Here is a 21,619-nt window from a genome sequence, read left to right on the forward strand (position 1 = left end):
ACGCCCGCAAATCTTCCACAGCCTCACTGGTCCACTGTTTAGATGTCCTCACAGCAGGTTTACAGAGTTTTAGTTTCTGCCTGTATGCAGGAATCAGGTGGACCATGGCATGGTCAGAGTGTCCTAGTGCTGCTCGGGGGACGGCGTGGTAGGCTCTACTGACTGTAGTGTAGCAGTGATCCAGAGTGTTCCCTTCTCTGGTTGGGCATTTAATGAATTGTATGTATTTGGGGAGTTCGTGGCTGAGATTACCTTTGTTAAAGTCGCCAAGTACGATAACCAACGAATCTGGATTTGCTCGCTCCACACTCAGAATCTGATCGGCGAGCATGCGTTGGGCCTCTTTAACCTGAGGACACGGCGGCAAATAAACTCCGACCAAAATGAGCGACGCGAACTCGCGAGGCGAGTAAAACGGTTTACAGGTTATAAAAATTGATTCAAGGAGTGGAGAACAATGTTGCAGAATCACTGTGACATCTACACACCAGCCACTGTTAATGTAAAAACAAATACCACCGCCTTTCGTCTTGCCGGAGAGTGCTATGTCACGATCCGATCTTACAAGATGGAATCCTGCTAGTTGTAGCGAAGTGTCCGGAATCAAATCACACAGCCATGTTTCCGTGAAGCACAATGTAGAAGCTGAAAGAAAGTCTTTGTTTTTTACCATCAGTAGCTGAAATTCATCCATTTTGTTGTACAGTGAACGTACATTGGAGAGGAAAAAGCTCGGCAGCACTGTTCGGATTCCGCGTCTGCGTAGCCGTACTAGAGCCCCCGACCGTTTACCCCTTGGGCGGCGTTTCGTTGCTTGAGCAAAGCCTAGCGCGGCATTGACTAGAATGCCTACTAATTCTGCCGCTGGAAGCAGAAAAGTAGGAATTAAATCCACAGGAGTTGTTTCCCTGATATTTAAAAGTTCGTCTCTTGTTAGAGAACTCCGAAAATTTTGGCAAAACACTGAATTGACAGACAAGACAAGACAAAACAGGGCGCACCGACCGGCTGAGGCTACCATCATCAGCGCCATCTTCGCACCAGCACGGGTGTGCTGAACAGCACGCCCCTCTCACCAGCACGGGTGTGATGAATAGTAGGCCTCTCTCACCAGCACGGGTGTGTTGAACAGCAGGCCCCTCTCACCAGCACGGGTGTGTTGAACAGCAGGCCCCTCTCACCAGCACGGGTGTGTTGAACAGCAGGCCCCTCTCACCAGCACGGGTGTGTTGAACAGCAGGCCCCTCTCACCAGCACGGGTGTGTTGAACAGCAGGCCCCTCTCACCAGCACGGGTGTGCTGAACAGTAGGCCCCTCTCACCAGCACGGGTCTGTTGAACAGCAGGCCCCTCTCACCAGCACGGGTGTGCTGAACAGTAGGCCCCTCAACACGGGTGTGCTGAACAGCAGGCCTCTCTCACCAACACGGGTGTGCTGAACAGTAGGCCCCTCAACAGCAGGCCCCTCTCACCAGCACGGGTGTGCTGAACAGCAGGCCCCTCAACACGGGTGTGCTGAACAGCAGGCCTCTCTCACCAGCACCGGTGTGCTGAACAGCAGGCCCCTCTCACCAACACGGATGTGATGAACAGCAGGCCCCTCTCACCAGCACGGGTGTGCTGAACAGCAGGCCCCTCAACACGTGTGAGCTGAACAGCAGGCCTCTCTCACCAGCACGGGTGTGCTGAACAGCAGGCCCCTCTCACCAGCACGGGTGTGCTGAACAGCAGGCCCCTCTCACCAGCACGGGTGTGTTGAACAGCAGGCCTCTCTCACCAGCAAGGGTGTGCTGAACAGCAGGCCCCTCAACACGGGTGTACTGAACAGCAGGCCTCTCTCACCAGCACGGGTGTGATGAACAGCAGGCCCCAAAACAGCAGGCCTCTCTCACCAGCACGGGTGTGATGAACAGCAGGCCTCTCTCACCAGCACGAGTGTGTTGAACAGCAAGCCCCTCTCAAGACAAAACAAGACAAAACTGGACAAAACAGGGCACACCAACCGGCCGAGGCTGCCATCATCGGCGCCATCTTGATTGTCTATAATGTATATAAACAGTCTATAATATATATAAACAGTCTATAATGTATATAAACAGTCTATAAAGTATATAAACAGTCTATAAAGTATATAAACAGTCTATAAAGTATATAAACAGTCTATAATGTATATAGAGTCTATAATGTATATAAACAGTCTATAATGTATATAAACAGTCTATAATGTATATAAACAGTCTATTAAGTATATAAACAGTCTATAATGTATATAAACAGTCTATAATGTATATAAACAGTCTATAAAGTATATAAACAGTCTATAATGTATATAGACAGTCTATAATGTATATGAACAGTCTATAATGTATATAAACAGTTTATAATGTATATAAACAGTCTATAAAGTATGTAAACAGTCTATAAAGTATATAAACAGTCTATAATGTCTATAAAGTCTATAAAGTATATAAACAGTCTATAATGTATATAAATAGTCTATAATGTATATAAACAGTCTATAAAGTATATAAACAGTCTATAATGTATATAAACAGTCTATAAAGTATATAAACAGTCTATAATGTATATAAACAGTATATAATGTATATAAACAGTCTATAAAGTATATAAACAGTCTATAATGTATATAAACAGTCTATAATGTATATAAACAGTCTATAAAGTATATAAACAGTCTATAATGTATATAAAGTCTATAATGTATATAAACAGTCTATAAAGTATATAAACAGTCTATAATGTATATAAACAGTCTATAATGTATATAAACAGTCTATAATGTATATAAACAGTCTATAATGTATATAAACAGTCTAAAAAGTATATAAACAGTTTATAAAGTATATAAACAGTCTATAAAGTATATAAACAGTCTATAAAGTATATAAACAGTCTATAATGTATATAAACAGTCTATAATGTATATGAACAGTCTATAATGTATATAAACAGTCTAAAAAGTATATAAACAGTCTAAAAAGTATATAAACAGTCTATAAAGTATATACACAGTCTATAATGTATATAAACAGTCTATAATGTATATAAACAGTCTATAAAGTATATAATCAGTCTATAATGTATATAAACAGTCTATAAAGTATATAAACAGTCTATAAAGTATATAAACAGTCTATTAAGTATATAAACAGTCTATAAAGTATATAAACAGTCTATAATGTATATCAACAGTCTATAATGTATATCAACAGTCTATAATGTATATCAACAGTCTATAATGTATATCAACAGTCTATAATGTATATAAACAGTCTATAATGTATATAAACAGTCTATAATGTATATAAACAGTCTATAAAGTATATAAACAGTCTATAAAGTATATAAACAGTCTATAATGTATATAAACAGTCCATAATGTATATAAACAGTCTATAATGTATATAAACAGTCTATAAAGTATATAAACAGTCTATAAAGTATATAAACAGTCTATAATGTATATAAACAGTCTATAAAGTATATAAACAGTCTATAAAGTATATAAACAGTCTATAATGTATATAAAGTCTATAATGTATATAAACAGTCTATAAAGTATATAAACAGTATATAATGTATATAAACAGTCTATAAAGTATATAAACAGTCTATAATATAAACAGTCTATAATGTATATAAACAGTCTCTAATGTATATAAACAGTCTATAAAGTATATAAACAGTCTATAAAGTATATAAACAGTCTATAATGTATATAAACAATCTATAATGTATATAAACAGTCTATAAAGTATATAAACAGTCTATAATGTATATAAACAGTCTATAATGTATATAAACAGTCTATAAAGTATATAAACAGTCTATAATGTATATAAACAGTCTATAAAGTATATAAACAGTCTATAAAGTATATAAACAGTCTATAATGTATATAAACAGTCTATAATGTATATAAACAGTCTATAATGTATATAAACAGTCTATAAAGTATATAAACAGTCCATAATGTATATAAACAGTCTATAAAGTATATAAACAGTCTATAATGTATATAGACAGTCTATAATGTATATAAACAGTCTATAATGTATATAAACAGTCTATAATGTATATAAACAGTCTATAAAGTATATAAACAGTCTATAATGTATATAGACAGTCTATAATGTATATAAACAGTCTATAATGTATATAAACAGTCTATAATGTATATAAACAGTCTATAAAGTATATAATCAGTCTATAATGTATATAAACAGTCTATAATGTATATAAACAGTCTATAATGTATATAAACAGTCTATAAAGTATATAATCAGTCTATAATGTATATAAACAGTCTATAAAGTATATAAACAGTCTATAATGCATATAAACAGTCTATAATGTATATAAACAGTCTATAAAGTATATAAACATTCTATAATGTATATAAACAGTCTATAATGTAAATAAACAGTCTATAATGTATATAAACAGTCTATAAAGTATATAAACAGTCTATAATGTATATAAACAGTCTATAATGCATATAAACAGTCTATAATGTATATAAACAGTCTATAAAGTATATAAACATTCTATAATGTATATAAACAGTCTATAATGTAAATAAACAGTCTATAATGTATATAAACAGTCTATAAAGTATATAAACAGTCTATAATGTATATAAACAGTCCATAATGTATATAAACAGTCTATACAGTATATAAACAGTCTATAAAGTATATAAACTATAATGTATTATAGAGACACAGCACGACCAACATGGAGTTTATTTGAAAACGGAGAAATCACAAATAAAACTTGCCATCACAAATCACGCATCACCTTTTGAGCTGTTGTTTTTATGTAAAGTTCTGAACGTATGTAACAAAATAAAGTGTGCAACATCGTCAGAACAACTTTGTTTTGGCTCCAACCCCATTCGTCAGGGTTTTGTATTCGATGTCTTTGTCAGTTCATACCGTTTGAGTTATGCTTTAAAGTGATATTTATTTTTAGTTTTTTCGGTAAAGTCACCACCACGTTGAAGAGAAACAACAAAATAACAAAATAAATATAAAACAATAAAAAAAATTCTCACGACGTTTCGACCATAACTCAAACGGTCTGAGTTTGAGTTATGGTCGAAACGTCGTGAGAATTTTTTTTATTGTTTTATATATTTTTATTATTATTATTTTGTTGTTTCCCTTCAACGTGGTGGTGACTTTACCGAAAAAAACTAAGAATATGAATTACTGCAGTCACGAAAGCTTTAAATCAACAATTTCATATTTATTGTGTTTGTTACAGCTTGCTGGGCAGATCATCTTCTCATAAGGTGGACGTATTATCTGTGGGCCTCATTTCTGTTTGAGCTGCTGTGTCCTTTTGGCGCACAGAGATCGCAAGAATGAGCAGTGGGCATGCACAGTCCTTGCTCTGAGTCCTGGAGTCTGGCTACTGCAACGTGCATATGCGGTCAATTTTGAATAACCATATGTATGCACGTTGGGAACTGAATCGTGTCCCTTCTTGTCATTGCAGACAATTTCTGCCACCAGTAAATCCTAAAGTCCCTGACCCTCTTGTGAGGAGCAATGTGGACGAGGTTGGTCTCATTTCGATTTAAAGCTTTCGTGACTAGCAAGGATTCATCTTCTTTGGTTCTTTCGGTAAAGTCACCACCACCACGTAGAATGAGAATAAAATAATAAATTGATAAAATAACAATAATATTATTGTTATTTTAATAATAAAATAACAATAATATTATTTTAATAATATTATTTTAATAATATTATTGTTATTTAATAATATTATTGTTAATAATATTATTGTTATTTATTATTGTTAATAAAATAACAATAATATTATTGTTATTTTATTTTATCAATTTATTATTTATCAATTTATTATTTTCTCATAAAATAAAATAACACAATATTCTCACGACGTTTCGGCCACAACACAAGCGGCCTTCATCAGGTGAAGGGACGAGACTTTGTCTGGTAGGACAGCGCTGGAGTGAAAGAGCCACCCTGAGATCACGACCTTTAAGCTGTGTGAGAGGAAACAAAGCGCCTTGACAAAGGAATTAGCATAGAATTTAGCATTGAAATGGCTCATTGAAATAGCTAAGTTAAAGTATACACATCTGCAGAGGCACCCCTTGACAAAGGAATTAGCATAGAATTTAGCATTGAAATAGCTGTGACCAGTCACAAGCTAATCACTCAGCCATTTCAATGCTAAATTCTATGCTAATTCCTTTGTCAAGGGGTACCTCTGCGGATGTGTATACTTTAACTTAGCTATTTCAATGAGCCATTTCAATGCTAAATTCTATGCTAATTCCTTTGTCAAGGGGTACCTCTGCGGATGTGTATACTTTAACTTAGCTATTTCAATGAGCCATTTCAATGCTAAATTCTATGCTAATTCCTTTGTCAAGGGGTGCCTCTGCGGATGTGTATACTTTAACTTAGCTATTTCAATGAGCCATTTCAATGCTAAATTCTATGCTAATTCCTTTGTCAAGGGGTACCTCTGCGGATGTGTATACTTTAACTTAGCTATTTCAATGAGCCATTTCAATGCTAAATTCTATGCTAATTCCTTTGTCAAGGGGTGCCTCTGCGGATGTGTATACTTTAACTTAGCTATTTCAATGAGCCATTTCAATGCTAAATTATATGCTAATTCCTTTGTCAAGGCGCTTTGTTTCCTCTCACACAGCTTAAAGGTCGTGATCTCAGCGTGGCTCTTTCACTCCAGCGCTGTCCTACCAGACAGTCTCGCTCCCTTCACCTGATGAAGGCCGCTTGTGTTGTGGCCGAAACGTCGTGTGAGAATATTATTATTGTGTTATTTTATTTTATAAATTTATTCTTTTATTAATCTCATTCTACGTGGTGGTGGTGGTGACTTTACCGAAAGAACCAAAGAAGATGAATCCTTGCTAGTCACGAAAGCTTTAAATCGAAATTTAATTTTATTGTTTTATATTTTTATTATTTTATTGTTTCCCTTCTATGTGGTGGTGGTGGTGGTGGTGACTTTACCGAAAGAACCAAAGAAGATGGCACAGCGAAGCCTAAGAGTGAGGCGATGGATCCTCCAGGAAACAAAACGTGGTTGAAACTTTGCCTGGGTGATAACTTGAACAAAAATGATTTGTGAAAGCAAGAACAAGGGGCTTTGTCTTCAACAAAGTCACGAAAACTATTTACATTTTGATTTAAAGCTTTCGTGACTGCAGTAATTCATATCCTTAGTTCTTTCGGTAAAGTCACCACGTTGAAGGGAAACAATAAAATAATAAAAGGGAAACAATAAAATAATAATAAAATAATAAAAATTTATAATAAAATTTTTATAAAATTTATATTTTATTGTTTCCCTTCAACGTGACATATATAAAATATATATTTTATAATTTTATTGTTTCCCTTCAACGTGACAAAATATATATTTTATTATTTTATTGCTTCCCTTCAACGTGACTTTACCGAAAGAACTAAGATTATATAACGAAAACTATTTACATTTTTATTTTATTTTACAGTGTTGCAGTGTTTGACGCGCACAAGCTGTAACAGATGTTTCAAATCAATTATTTGTATTTTGGTCTCTGTCTTTCATATATAAAGTTTTAAGTGTAAATGTTTTTTTATGAGTTATAGGTTGAATCCAGAGCAATGTCCTTTTGTGAAACCTGTAAATAAAAATTATTTCGAGGCTTTGGATATTTTTTGGTTTGTGGTTGAAGATATTTTTAAGTGCAAATATTTTATGGTGACCAAAATAACCAAGTTATTTTTTAAACTGATCTAACATAAAATGTCCACGAAAAAATATTTTAGTTGACACCAAATGACTGGAAATGTGTTTGTCAATTGCTAGAAAAATTAGTTGATGAGGGGTGAACAGAGCTTTAGGGGTGTCAGAAGGAAAAACATCACATACCGCGCTTATTAAAATGAAACACTTCCACCATACCACGTGCAGAATAATCTCTTCCATAAACATTTTGGTTACCAACCAACCAACCATTTTTTTTGTTTAAACAGCTCCAGAAGTTTTAAACACAGCACACGAATGGGTACGACGGGAAAAATTGTATTCATTCCTCGGGCAGTGGTGGGATGATAGCTCCGGCAGCATGGCAGGCTTGGATAACCTCCAACCAATTTTTTGTTTGTTTAAACAGCTACAGAAGTTTTAAACACAGCACACGAATGGGTACGACGGGAAAAATTGTATTCATTCCTCGGGCAGTGGTGGGATGATAGCTCCGGCAGCATGGCAGGCTTGGATAACCTCCAACCATTTTTTGTTTGTTTAAACAGCTCCAGAAGTTTTAAACACAGCACACGAATGGGTACGACGGGAAAAATTTCATTCATTCCTCCGGCAGTGGTGGGATGATAGATTCGGCAGCATGGCAGGCTTGGATAACCTCCAACCATTTTTTGTTTGTTTAAACAGCTCCAGAAGTTTTAAACACAGCACACGAATGGGTACGACGGGAAAAATTGTATTCATTCCTCGGGCAGTGGTGGGACGATAGATTCGGCAGCATGGCAGGCTTGGATAACCTCCAACCATTTTTTGTTTGTTTTAAACAGCTCCAGAAGTTTTAAACACAGCACACGAATGGGTACGACGGGAAAAATTGTATTCATTCCTCGGGCAGTGGTGGGATGATAGATTCGGCAGCATGGCAGGCTTGGATAACCTCCAACCAGCCCTGCCGCATCTTTTCCACGCACTCGTTGCACAATTTGCTAACCTCGTTGACCAAGTCCTTCCCAACCGCTGGGTCACAATCCTTGAACGTTGCGTGTAATGATAGAACGTGGCCTTTCTCTGTTTGGCGGGGGGGGGAAAAAAAATAATAATTAGTACAACAGTCTGCGAAACAAAAAAATCAGCAATTCCACCTTGTTATTCAAACAGCAGAGCTAGTGAGCCACGTACGGTTGATGCCGATCAAAACAGCGCCATACCAGAGAAGGCGATGAGCTGGTCACTCAATTCCTCCATTTCCCGATTGAGAGCCTCCAATTCCTTCTGACTCTGGTTGAATTCCTCCATCGCCCGCAGATACTTTTCCTTTAGAACAAGCAGAATCATGTAAAAGCCGCAAGATGTCATCGCCTCAGTGCGTTACTTTCGCAGGACAAAGCGTTGAAGTATAATGCAGTTTCGAGAAATATATCAAGGCACTCGTTTTGGCCGTGCATATAGCGCGTGTGTACCTTATGGCATTTAATATAATCTCATAGGCGTACAAGTGATGTATAGAAACCCCCGGTTTTAATCTATGTGGGTAATATTTACCTTTTGTTCATACATCCCACGTGGCACGTGTTTTTTTTTTTAAAGTGAATTACACTAATCACTAAGCGACGTACACACAACACGTACAAGAGATGCCGTTGGGTTTAATTGTTAACGTTTTAACGTCACCATGAATCAGCCGACATCAGTCGAAGGTCACTTTTGCAGGACAAAGCGTTGAAGTATAATGCAGTTTCGAGAAATATATCAAGGCACTCGTTTTGGCCATGCATATAGCGTGTGTGTACCTTATGGCATTTAATATAATCTCATAGGCGTACAAGTGATGTATAGAAACCCCCGGTTTTAATCTATGTGGGTAATATTTACCTTTTGTTCATACATCCCACGTGGCACGTGTTTTTTTTTAAAGTGAATTGCAGTAATCACTAAGCGACGTACACACAACACGTACAAGCGATGCCGTTTGGTTTAATTGTTAACGTTTTAACGTCACCATGAATCAGCCGACATTAGTCGAAGGTCACTTTTGCAGGACAAAGCGTTGAAGTATAATGCAGTTTCGATAAATATATCAAGGCACTCGTTTTGGCCGTGCATATAGCGTGTGTGTACCTTATGGCATTTAATATAATCTCATAGGCGTACAAGTGATGTATAGAAACCCCCGGTTTTAATCTATGTGGGTAATATTTACCTTTTGTTCATACATCCCACGTGGCACGTGTTTTTTTAAAAGTGAATTACACTAATCACTAAGCGACGTACACACAACACGTACAAGAGATGCCGTTGGGTTTAATTGTTAACGTTTTAACGTCACCATGAATCAGCCGACATCAGTCGAAGGTCACTTTTGTGTTGCGATGGGCACGTCGCGATCAATTAATGTTCTTCTATCTAACGTGACTTTACAGAAAGAACCAAAGAGGATAATGTTTTATAAGTTTACACGTTTCTAACTCCGTTACTTTATCGAACTCTATGACTTTTCCAACGATTGCAAAGGGATTCGTGAGGTCCCGGAAACACTTGAAACAATACAGCCCATCGTCTAAGAAACGCACGAGGGGATTATCGACGTGGAACGACACTTTAAGAAATGTTACAAAGTGATGATGAGGGGATTATCGACATGGAACGACACTTTAAGAAATGTTACAAAGTGATGATGAGGGGATTATCGACGTGGAACGACACTTTAAGAAATGTTACAAAGTGATGAGGGGATTATCGACATGGAAAGACACTTTAAGAAATGTTACAAAGCGATGAGGGCGATTATTGACATTGAACGACACTTTAAGAAATGTTACAAAGCGATGAGGGCGATTATTGACATTGAACGACACTTTAAGAAATGTTACAAAGCGATGATGAGGGGATTATCGACATGGAACGACACTTTAAGAAATGTTACAAAGTGATGATGAGGGGATTATCGACGTGGAACGACACTTTAAGAAATGTTACAAAGTGATGATGAGGGGATTATCGACATGGAACGACACTTTAAGAAATGTTACAAAGTGATGATGAGGGGATTATCGACGTGGAACGACACTTTAAGAAATGTTACAAAGCGATGAGGGGATTATCGACGTGGAACGACACTTTAAGAAATGTTACAAAGTGATGAGGGGATTATCGACGTGGAACGACACTTTAAGAAATGTTACAAAGTGATGAGGGGGATTATCGACATGGAACGACACTTTAAGAAATGTTACAAAGTGATGATGAGGGGATTATCGACGTGGAACGACACTTTAAGAAATGTTACAAAGTGATGAGGGGATTATCGACGTGGAACGACACTTTAAGAAATGTTACAAAGTGATGAGGGGATTATCGACATGGAACGACACTTTAAGAAATGTTACAAAGTGATGAGGGGATTATCGACGTGGAACGACACTTTAAGAAATGTTACAAAGTGATGAGGGGACTTATCGGCATGGAACGACACTCTAAGAAATGTTACAAAGTGATGAGGGGATTATCGACATGGAACAACACTTTAAGAAATGTTACAAAGTGATGAGGGGGATTATCGACATGGAATGACACTTTAAGAAATGTTACAAAGTGATGATGAGGGGATTATCGACATGGAACGACACTTTAAGAAATGTTACAAAGTGATGATGAGGGGATTATCGACATGGAACGACACTTTAAGAAATGTTACAAAGTGATGATGAGGGGATTATCGACATGGAACGACACTTTAAGAAATGTTACAAAGTGATGAGGGGATTATCGACGTGGAACGACACTTTAAGAAATGTTACAAAGTGATGAGGGGGGGATTATCGACGTGGAACGACACTTTAAGAAATGTTACAAAGTGATGAGGGGATTATCGACATGGAACGACACTTTAAGAAATGTTACAAAGTGATGAGGGGATTATCGACATGGAACGACATTTTAAGAAATGTTACAAAGTGATGATGAGGGGATTATCGACGTGGAACGACACTTTAAGAAATGTTACAAAGTGATGAGGGGATTATCGACGTGGAACGACACTTTAAGAAATGTTACAAAGTGATGATGAGGGGATTATCGACGTGGAACGACACTTTAAGAAATGTTACAAAGTGATGAGGGGATTATCGACGTGGAACGACACTTTAAGAAATGTTACAAAGTGATGATGAGGGGATTATCGACGTGGAACGACACTTTAAGAAATGTTACAAAGTGATGATGAGGGGATTATCGACGTGGAACGACACTTTAAGAAATGTTACAAAGTGATGATGAGGGGATTATCGACATGGAACAACACTTTAAGAAATGTTACAAAGTGATGATGAGGGGAATTATCGACATGGAACGACACTCTAAGAAATGTTACAAAGTGATGAGGGGAACTTATTGCACACTGCCCACACACCCACACACACACAGTGCACTTCACTTACAAAAGTAACTCGACATTTGAGGCCGCGATAAGGGCGAGTAAACACAATAATAATAATTATTATCATTATTATAGCCGATGGGTGAATGCAAAACTGACGGCGAATTCACGGGGTTACATTCACCTGCAGATCGTCCATCATATCACCAAAACGTTGGCGTCTCCAGCGATTAAAATAATCCTTCAGCGTGTGATTGATCACCTTTTTATAATATATATAAAAAGCGTGACGTTAAACAGAGAGTTTTAGCTGTTAACGATGTATCACTGTACAGCTCTTGAAATGGTTTCTCCCGCTTCCGTGGTGGTGGGAGAGCCCCGTTTAACACCACCCCCCATCTCCACCCCCTGTAATTGACTTTGGTTTCTTCCACGCAAGAGCTTCTGATAGGGAACTCGGTCCGTGTTGGGTCATACCATTAGGAGAAATGGGGGGGGGGTGGTGAGTCCGGAGCGCCGATTCCACACAACACGGCTGAAGTGGTTTAGCCCACTTCCGTGTGGTGGTGGGAGAGTGCGAGCCCCGTTTAACACCACCCCCTACCACCTCCACCCCCCCTGTAATTGACTTTGGTTTCTTCCACGCAAGAGCTTCTGATGGGAAACTCGGTCCGTGTTGGGTCATACCATTAGGAGAAATGGGGGGGGGAGGGGGGTGATGACGTAATCGCTTCGCTTATTGCGTCATCTCTGTTTGTTGACGCGATTTGCACAACTCACACGACAACCTGCCCGTCAATAATGTGGTCGGAAGTCACGCACTGTAACACTGTGTAACATTGTGTAACACTGTGTCACACTGTGTAACACTGTGTCACACTGTGTAACACTGTGTCACACTGTGTAACACTAACACTGTAACACTATGTAACACTGTGTAACACAGTGTAACACTGTGTAACACTGTGTCACACTGTGTAACACTGTGTAACACTGTGTCACACTGTGTAACACTAACACTGTGTCACACTGTGTCACACTGTAACACTGTGTAACATTGTGTAACACTGTGTCACACTGTGTAACACTGTAACACTGTGTAACACTGTAACACTGTGTTAGTGTCACACAGTGTAACACTGTGTCACAGTGTAACACTGTAACACTGTGTTACACTCTAACACTGTAACACTGTGTTACACAGTGTGACACACTGTAACACACTGTAACACTGTGTCACACTGTAACACTGTGTAACACTGTGTCACACTGTGTAACACTGTAACACTGTGTAACACTGTGTAACACTGTGTCACACTGTGTAACACTGTAACATTGTGTCACACTGTGTCACACTGTGTAACACTAACACTGTGTAACACTGTGTCACACTGTAACACTGTCACACTGTGTAACACTGTGTAACACTGTAACACTGTAACAATGTGTCACACTGTGTAACACTGTGTCACACTGTGTAACACTCTGTAACACTGTAACACTGTGTTACACTCTGTAACACTGTGTCACACTGTAACACTGTCACACTGTAACACTGTGTAACACTGTGTCACACTGTGTAACACTGTAACACTGTGTCACACTGTAACACTGTGTAACACTGTAGCACTGTGTCACACTGTAACATTGTGTCACACTGTAACACTGTGTAACACTGTAACACTGTGTCACACTGTAACACTGTGTCACACTGTGTAACACTGTGTCACACTGTGTAACACTGTGTAACACTGTAACACTGTGTTACACTGTGTAACACTGTGTCACACTGTAACACTGTGTGACACTGTGTAACACTGTGTCACACTGTAACACTGTGTCACACTGTAACACTGTGTAACACTGTGTCACACTGTGTCACACTGTGTAACACTGTGTCACACTGTGTCATACTGTGTCACACTGTGTCACACTGTGTAACACTGTAACACTGTATAACACTGTGTTACACAATGTGACACTGTGTAACACTGTGTCACACTGTAACACTGTGTCACACTGTGTAACACTGTGTAACACTGTAACACTGTGTAACACTGTAACACTGTGTCACACTGTGTCACACTGTGTAACACTCTGTAACACTGTAACACTGTGTAACACTGTGTAACACTGTAACACTGTGTCACACTGTAACACTGTGTAACACTGTCACACTGTGTAACACTGTGTAACACTAACACTGTGTCACACTATGTAACACTATGTAACACTGTGTCACACTGTAACACTGTGTCACACTGTAACACTGTGTAACACTATGTAACACACTGTAACACTGTGTAACACTGTGTCACACTGTGTAACACTGTGTCACACTATGTAACACAGTGTCACACTATGTAACACTATGTAACACAGTGTGTCACACTGTGTAACACTAACACTGTGTAACAGTGTAACACTGTGTTACACTCTAACACTGTAACACTGTGTTACACAGTGTGACACACTGTGTAACACTGTGTAACACTGTAACACTGTGTAACACTGTGTAACACTCGAGGGGGTGGGTGGCCAGCAATACGGCTGACCGCCTTTGTCTCCCCAGGAGGCAATGTTTACAAACCGCACCGGGTATATATATATTTATTTACACGATCAATAACTTCCCCCCCCAAACCCCATAACAAACAAAAAAAACATCTTCCCAACCATGATCCATAGAATGTGGCCAAAGTCCCTGTCCCAGTTCACCAGACGAAACAAATCTTTAATTTTTCCCGGCAATAGCCGACCGAGCTAAGAAGCTGACCGGGGCGATCACGAGCGACGGTTCTCAGCTCCCATCCGTCCTGCCCAACGGAGACTCCATCCACCGGGAGGTCGCCGTCACCGGGGAGTCGAACCCTGACCTTCGCGTGGCCCACCGTTATCTCCTTCTTCACGCTCCACCATCGCTCCGGGGGGCCCCCCACGTAGCGAAGTTGTCGTTGTCTTCCATCCGGCTTCTTGTTTCACGTGAGGTGGGCTCACGGCATCGGCAGCGACGCTGTGGCGATCGGTTTTTGTGTGTGTGTGTGTGTCAATGAGAGCCGTTCCGTCCACAGGACACCGACTGTTGGGGGTACCTCGACGCCAAATTGGACCGCCTCTACCGCCTGCCTGTAAAATCTCCCCCTCCTTACCTTTAACTAGAATTGTTTAAAAAAAGTAGACCGGTGGGATACCTTCTGCGAGCACAGGCAAAGGTTTGAATTTTGATTTAGAGCTTTCGTGACTAGCAATGATTCATCTTCTTTGGTTCTTTCGGTAAAGTCACCACCACCACCACCACATAGAAGGGAAACAATAAAATAATAAAAATATAAAACAATACAATTAAATTTCTATTTAAAGCTTTCGTGACTAGCAATGATTCATCTTCTTTGGTTCTTTCGATAAAGTCACCACCACCACCAGGTAGAAGGGAAACAATAAAATAATAAAAATATAAAACAATAAAATTAAATTTCTATTTAAAGCTTTCGTGACTAGCAAGGATTCATCTTCTTTGGTTCTTTCGGTAAAGTCACCACCACCACCACCACGTAGAAGGGAAACAATAAAATAATAAAAATATAAAACAATAAAATTAAATTTCGATTTAAAGCTTTCGTGACTGCGATGATTCATCTTCTTTGGTTCTTTCGGTAAAGTCACCACCACCACCACCAGGTAGAAGGGAAACAATAAAATAATAAAAATATGAAACAATAAAATTAAATTTCTATTTAAAGCTTTCGTGACTGCAAGGATTCATCTTCTTTGGTTCTTTCGGTAAAGTCACCACCACCACCACGTAGAAGGGGAATAAAATAATAAATTGGTAAAAAATAAATTGATATTACTGTGTTATTTTATTTTATCAATTTATTATTTTATTCTCATTCTACGTGGTGGTGGTGGTGACTTTACCGAAAGAACCAAAGAAGGCAAAGGTTTGTTAGGTATCGTGTTTTACACGATGGATGTAATTTGCAATGTTATATAACGTGCGCCAGGTGTAAAAGTAACGCACGTTGGGCGATTATTTTTAAAAGTGCATGATGATTCCGGTGGCTCGCTAATGTCGGAAGTCAGAGCGTTCCAGACGGCCGCAAGGTCCTGCCAAAAGCCGCTGATGTGAGGATGACCACCGGAGTTTGAGTGATGATGACGGTGGTTTTTTTGCTCTTTGACGAGATCAGCGAGGTTACTGCGGCTAGCGCTGTCCTACCAGACAAAGTCTCGCTCCCTTCACCTGATGAAGGCCGCTTGTGTTGTGGTCGAAACGTCGTGTTAGAATATTATTGTGGTGTTATTTTATTTTATCAATTTATTATTTTATTCTCATTCTACGTGGTGGTGGTGGTGACTTTACCGAAAGAACCAAAGAAGATGAATCCTTGCTAGTCACGAAAGCTTTAAATAGAAATTTAATTTTATTGTTTTATATATTTATTATTTTATTGTTTCCCTTCTACGTGGTGGTGGTGGTGACTTTACCGAAAGAACCAAAGAAGATGAATCCTTGCTAATCACGAAAGCTTTAAATCGAAATTTAATTGTATTGTTTTATATTTTTATTATTTTATTGTTTCCCTTCTACGTGGTGCTGGTGGTGGTGATGGTGATGATGGTGGTGGTGCTGGTGGCCTCGCAGCAGCAGGATGGCCGGGTCCCCTCGGAGCCGCACGAGTCGGAGCGGGGACCCGGGGCAACGGAGGCCTCCCCCTCCAACAGCCCCCTGGTCCCCGCGGCAGCCGGTCCAGCGACTCGGGGAAGAAGCGCCCGGGGGGCAAGGACCACGAACGCTGGCAGGCGAACGCCTGGGATGCCCTGGGCCCGCGGAAGGGGGCCACGTGGGAGAGGGAAGGACCGGGCGGTGGTTACGTGGCGGGGATGAGGCGGTGGAATCGTGCGTGCAGGGCCGCGTGTCAACGGGCCGAGCGTTTGAACTCGTGGTACCCGGGCCCGAGAAGAAGGCTCCGCTTGGCTTTGCGCCGAGGTTGTCCGCGTTTTTAACAGCGTCACGGAGAACCGGCGATGCTCAGCAGCAGCAGCAGCAGCAGCAGCGACTAATTGGCACGTTTTGATCACGTGACAAACCTTACCAATTTGCTGCGTTGGGTGGTGGTGGTGGTGGTGGGTTTAATGACGCATTTTCATTTTCATGTCAAGGCTCTTTGTTTTCCTCTCACACAGCTTAAAGGTCGTGATCGGAACATGGCTTTTTCACTCCAGCGCTGTCCTAACCAGACAAGTCTCGTCCCCTTCACCTGATGAAGGCCGCTTGTGTTGTGGCCGAAACATCGTGTTAGAATATTATTATTGTGTTATTTTATTTGATCAATTTATTATTTTATTCTCATTCTACGTGGTGGTGACTTTACCGAAAGAACCAAAGAAGACGCATTTTCACATTGACGGCAATCTAATAATGATTTAAAGCTTTCGTGACTGCGATGATTCATCTTCTTTGGTTCTTTCGGTAAAGTCACCACCACCACGTAGAAGGGAAACAATAAAATAATAAAAATATAAAACAATAAAATTAAATTTCTATTTAAAGCTTTCGTGACTGCAATGATTCATCTTCTTTGGTTCTTTCGGTAAAGTCACCACCACGTAGAATGATAATAAAATAATAAATTGATAAAATAAAATAACACAACAATAATATTCTCATATTCTCTTGTGAGAATATTATTGTGGTGTTATTTTATTTTATCAATTTATTATTTTATTCTCATTCTACGTGGTGGTGGTGACTTTACCGAAAGAACCAAAGAAGACGAATCTAATAACGGTTGCGAAAAAGCCTCCACGTTGAAACCATCTGCCGCAGGCTTCACCGTTCAAGGAGCCCGGCCAGTTTTTGCTCCCCCGGCTGCGTTTCCCGGTAAGGGGCGACCGGTGTACGGCAAAAACAAAAAAAAATGGGGCCTTCCCCCCCCCCAAATCAACCACGGCGGATTCATTAAAGACGCCGGTTACCGGAGCCCCGAGTCCAACCGGAAGCCAAGGAGAGTCGCCGAACCGCGGGGCGGACGTCCCCCCTCCCCCCACCAACGCCTCGCTGCCGGGGGGGGGACATCCGCAGAACCCCCTCCCGGGGACCCCTCGGTGCCGTGTTCAGCGGGCGGCTGGCTCACCCTGAGTGCGAGCGAGCGGTAGCTCCGGCGGAGCTACCGCTGGCTCACCCCGAGTGCGAGCGAGCGGTAGCTCCGGCGGAGCCACCGCTGGCTCACCCCGAGTGCGAGAGCCAGCGGTAGCTCCGGCGGAGCTACCGCTGGCTCACCCCGAGTGCGAGCGTCCGCGGTAGCTCCCGCGGAGCTACCGCTGGCTCACCCCGAGTGCGAGCGTCCGCGGTAGCTCCGGCGGAGCTACCGCTGGCTCACCCCGAGTGCGAGAGCCAGCGGTAGCTCCGGCGGAGCTACCGCTGGCTCACCCCGAGTGCGAGCGTCCGCGGTAGCTCCGGCGGAGCTACCGCTGGCTCACCCCGAGTGCGAGCGTCCGCGGTAGCTCCGGCGGAGCTACCGCTGGCTCACCCCGAGTGCGAGCGAGCGGTAGCTCCGGCGGAGCTACCGCTGGCTCACCCCGAGTGCGAGAGCGAGCGGTAGCTCCGGCGGAGCTACCGCTGGCTCACCCCGAGTGCGTGAGCCAGCGGTAGCTCCGGCGGAGCTACCGCTGGCTCACCCCGAGTGCGAGAGCCAGCGGTAGCTCCGGCGGAGCGGTAGCTCCGGCGGAGCTACCGCTGGCTCACCCCGAGTGCGAGCGTCCGCGGTAGCTCCGGCGGAGCTACCGCTGGCTCACCCCGAGTGCGAGCGGTAGCTCCGGCTGGCTCACCCCGAGTGCGAGCGGTAGCTCCGGCGGAGCTACCGCTGGCTCACCCCGAGTGCGAGAACGAGCGGTAGCTCCGGCGGAGCTACCGCTGGCTCACCCCGAGTGCGAGAGCGAGCGGTAGCTCCGGCGGAGCTACCGCTGGCTCACCCCGAGTGCGAGCGTCCGCGGTAGCTCCGGCGGAGCTACCGCTGGCTCACCCCGAGTGCGAGCGTCCGCGGTAGCTCCGGCGGAGCTACCGCTGGCTCACCCCGAGTGCGAGCGTCCGCGGTAGCTCCGGCGGAGCTACCGCTGGCTCACCCCGAGTGCGAGCGTCGGCGGTAGCTCCGGCGGAGCTACCGCTGGCTCACCCCGAGTGCGAGCGTCCGCAGTAGCTCCGGTGGAGCTACCGCTGGCTCACCCCGAGTGCGAGCGTCCGCGGTAGCTGCGGCGGAGCTACCGCTGGCTCACCCTGAGTGCGAGCGTCCGCGGTAGCTCCGGCGGAGCTACCGCTGGCTCACCCCGAGTGCGAGCGTCCGCGGTAGCTCCGGCGGAGCTACCGCTGGATCACCCTGAGTGCGAGCGTCCGCGGTAGCTCCGGCGGAGCTACCGCTGGCTCACCCCGAGTGCGAGCGTCCGCGGTAGCTCCGGCGGAGCTACCGCTGGCTCACCCCGAGTGCGAGCGTCCGCGGTAGCTCCGGCGGAGCTACCGCTGGCTCACCCCGAGTGCGAGAGCGAGCGGTAGCTCCGGCGGAGCTACCGCTGGCTCACCCCGAGTGCGAGCGTCCGCGGTAGCTCCGGCGGATCTACCGCTGGCTCACCCCGAGTGCGAGTGAGCGGTAGCTCCGGCGGAGCTACCGCTGGCTCACCCCGAGTGCGAGCGTCCGCGGTAGCTCCGGCGGAGCTACCGCTGGCTCACCCCGAGTGCGAGCGTCCGCGGTAGCTCCGGCGGAACTACCGCTGGCTCACCCCGAGTGCGAGCGTCCGCTGTAGCTCCGGCGGAGCTACCGCTGGCTCACCCCGAGTGCGAGCGTCCGCGGTAGCTCCGGCGGAGCTACCGCTGGCTCACCCCGAGTGCGAGCGTCCGCGGTAGCTCCGGCGGAGCTACCGCTGGCTCACCCCGAGTGCGAGCGTCCGCGGTAGCTCCGGCGGAGCTACCGCTGGCTCACCCCGAGTGCGAGCGTCCGCGGTAGCTCCGGCGGAGCTACCGCTGGCTCACCCTGAGTGCGAGCGTCCGCGGTAGGTCCGGCGGAGCTACCGCTGGCTCACCCTGAGTGCGAGCGTCCGCGGTAGCTCCGCCGGAGCTACCGCTGGCTCACCCCGAGTGCGAGAGCGAGCGGTAGCTCCGGCGGAGCTACCGCTGGCTCACCCCGAGTGCGAGAGCGAGCGGTAGCTCCGGCGGAGCTACCGCTAGCTCCGGCGGAGCTACCGCTGGCTCACCCCGAGTGCGAGCGTCCGCGGTAGCTCCGGCGGAGCTACCGCTGGCTCACCCCGAGTGCGAGAGCGAGCGGTAGCTCTGGCGGAGCTACCGCTGGCTCACCCCGAGTGCGAGCGAGCGGTAGCTCCGGCGGAGCTACCGCTGGCTCACCCCAAGTGCGAGAGCCAGCGGTAGCTCCGGCGGAGCTACCGCTGGCTCACCCCGAGTGTGAGCCAGCGGTAGCTCCGGCGGAGCTACCGCTGGCTCACCCCGAGTGCGAGCGTCCGCGGTAGCTCCGGCGGAGCTACCGCTGGCTCACCCCGAGTGCGAGCGTCCGCGGTAGCTCCGGCGGAGCTACCGCTGGCTCACCCCGAGTGCGAGCGTCCGCGGTAGCTCCGGCGGAGCTACCGCTGGCTCACCCCGAGTGCGAGCGTCCGCGGTAGCTGCGGCGGAGCTACCGCTGGCTCACCCCGAGTGCGAGCGTCCGCGGTAGCTGCGGCGGAGCTACCGCTGGCTCACCCTGAGTGCGAGCGTCCGCGGTAGCTCCGGCGGAGCTACCGCTGGCTCACCCCGAGTGCGAGCGTCCGCGGTAGCTCCGGCGGAGCTACCGCTGGCTCACCCTGAGTGCGAGCGTCCGCGGTAGCTCCGGCGGAGCTATCGCTGGCTCACCCCGAGTGCGAGCGTCCGCGGTAGCTCCGGCGGAGCTACCGCTGGCTCACCCCGAGTGCGAGCGTCCGCGGTAGCTCCGGCGGAGCTACCGCTGGCTCACCCCGAGTGCGAGAGCGAGCGGTAGCTCCGGCGGAGCTACCGCTGGCTCACCCCGAGTGCGAGCGTCCGCTGTAGCTCCGGCGGATCTACCGCTGGCTCACCCCGAGTGCGAGCGAGCGGTAGCTCCGGCGGAGCTACCGCTGGCTCACCCCGAGTGCGAGCGTCCGCGGTAGCTCCGGCGGAGCTACCGCTGGCTCACCCCGAGTGCGAGCGTCCGCGGTAGCTCCGGCGGAGCTACCGCTGGCTCACCCCGAGTGCGAGCGTCCGCGGTAGCTCCGGCGGAGCTACCGCTGGCTCACCCCGAGTGCGAGCGTCCGCGGTAGCTCCGGCGGAGCTACCGCTGGCTCACCCCGAGTGCGAGCGTCCGCGGTAGCTCCGGCGGAGCTACCGCTGGCTCACCCCGAGTGCGAGCGTCCGCGGTAGCTCCGGCGGAGCTACCGCTGGCTCACCCCGAGTGCGAGCGTCCGCGGTAGCTCC

General features: G+C 44.8%; 1 long non-coding RNA gene across 1 annotated transcript; it reads right to left on the bottom strand.

Moving 5' to 3' along the window:
• Positions 1-7,575: 7,575 nt before the first annotated feature.
• Positions 7,576-12,610, bottom strand: LOC142913289 (uncharacterized). Its single transcript, XR_012934599.1, has 3 exons — positions 12,338-12,610; positions 8,987-9,092; positions 7,576-8,846 (listed from the first exon to the last, which is right to left on the bottom strand). It is a non-coding gene; the product is annotated as an uncharacterized LOC142913289 (long non-coding RNA).
• Between the last annotated feature and the right edge of the window lie 9,009 nt (positions 12,611-21,619).

This window comes from Petromyzon marinus, unplaced genomic scaffold (genome assembly GCF_048934315.1).
Source record: "Petromyzon marinus isolate PM22_M1 ecotype Great Lakes invasive population unplaced genomic scaffold, UKy_Petmar_22M1.pri1.0 PM_G_Scaffold_24, whole genome shotgun sequence".
Lineage (NCBI taxonomy): Eukaryota > Metazoa > Chordata > Hyperoartia > Petromyzontiformes > Petromyzontidae > Petromyzon > Petromyzon marinus.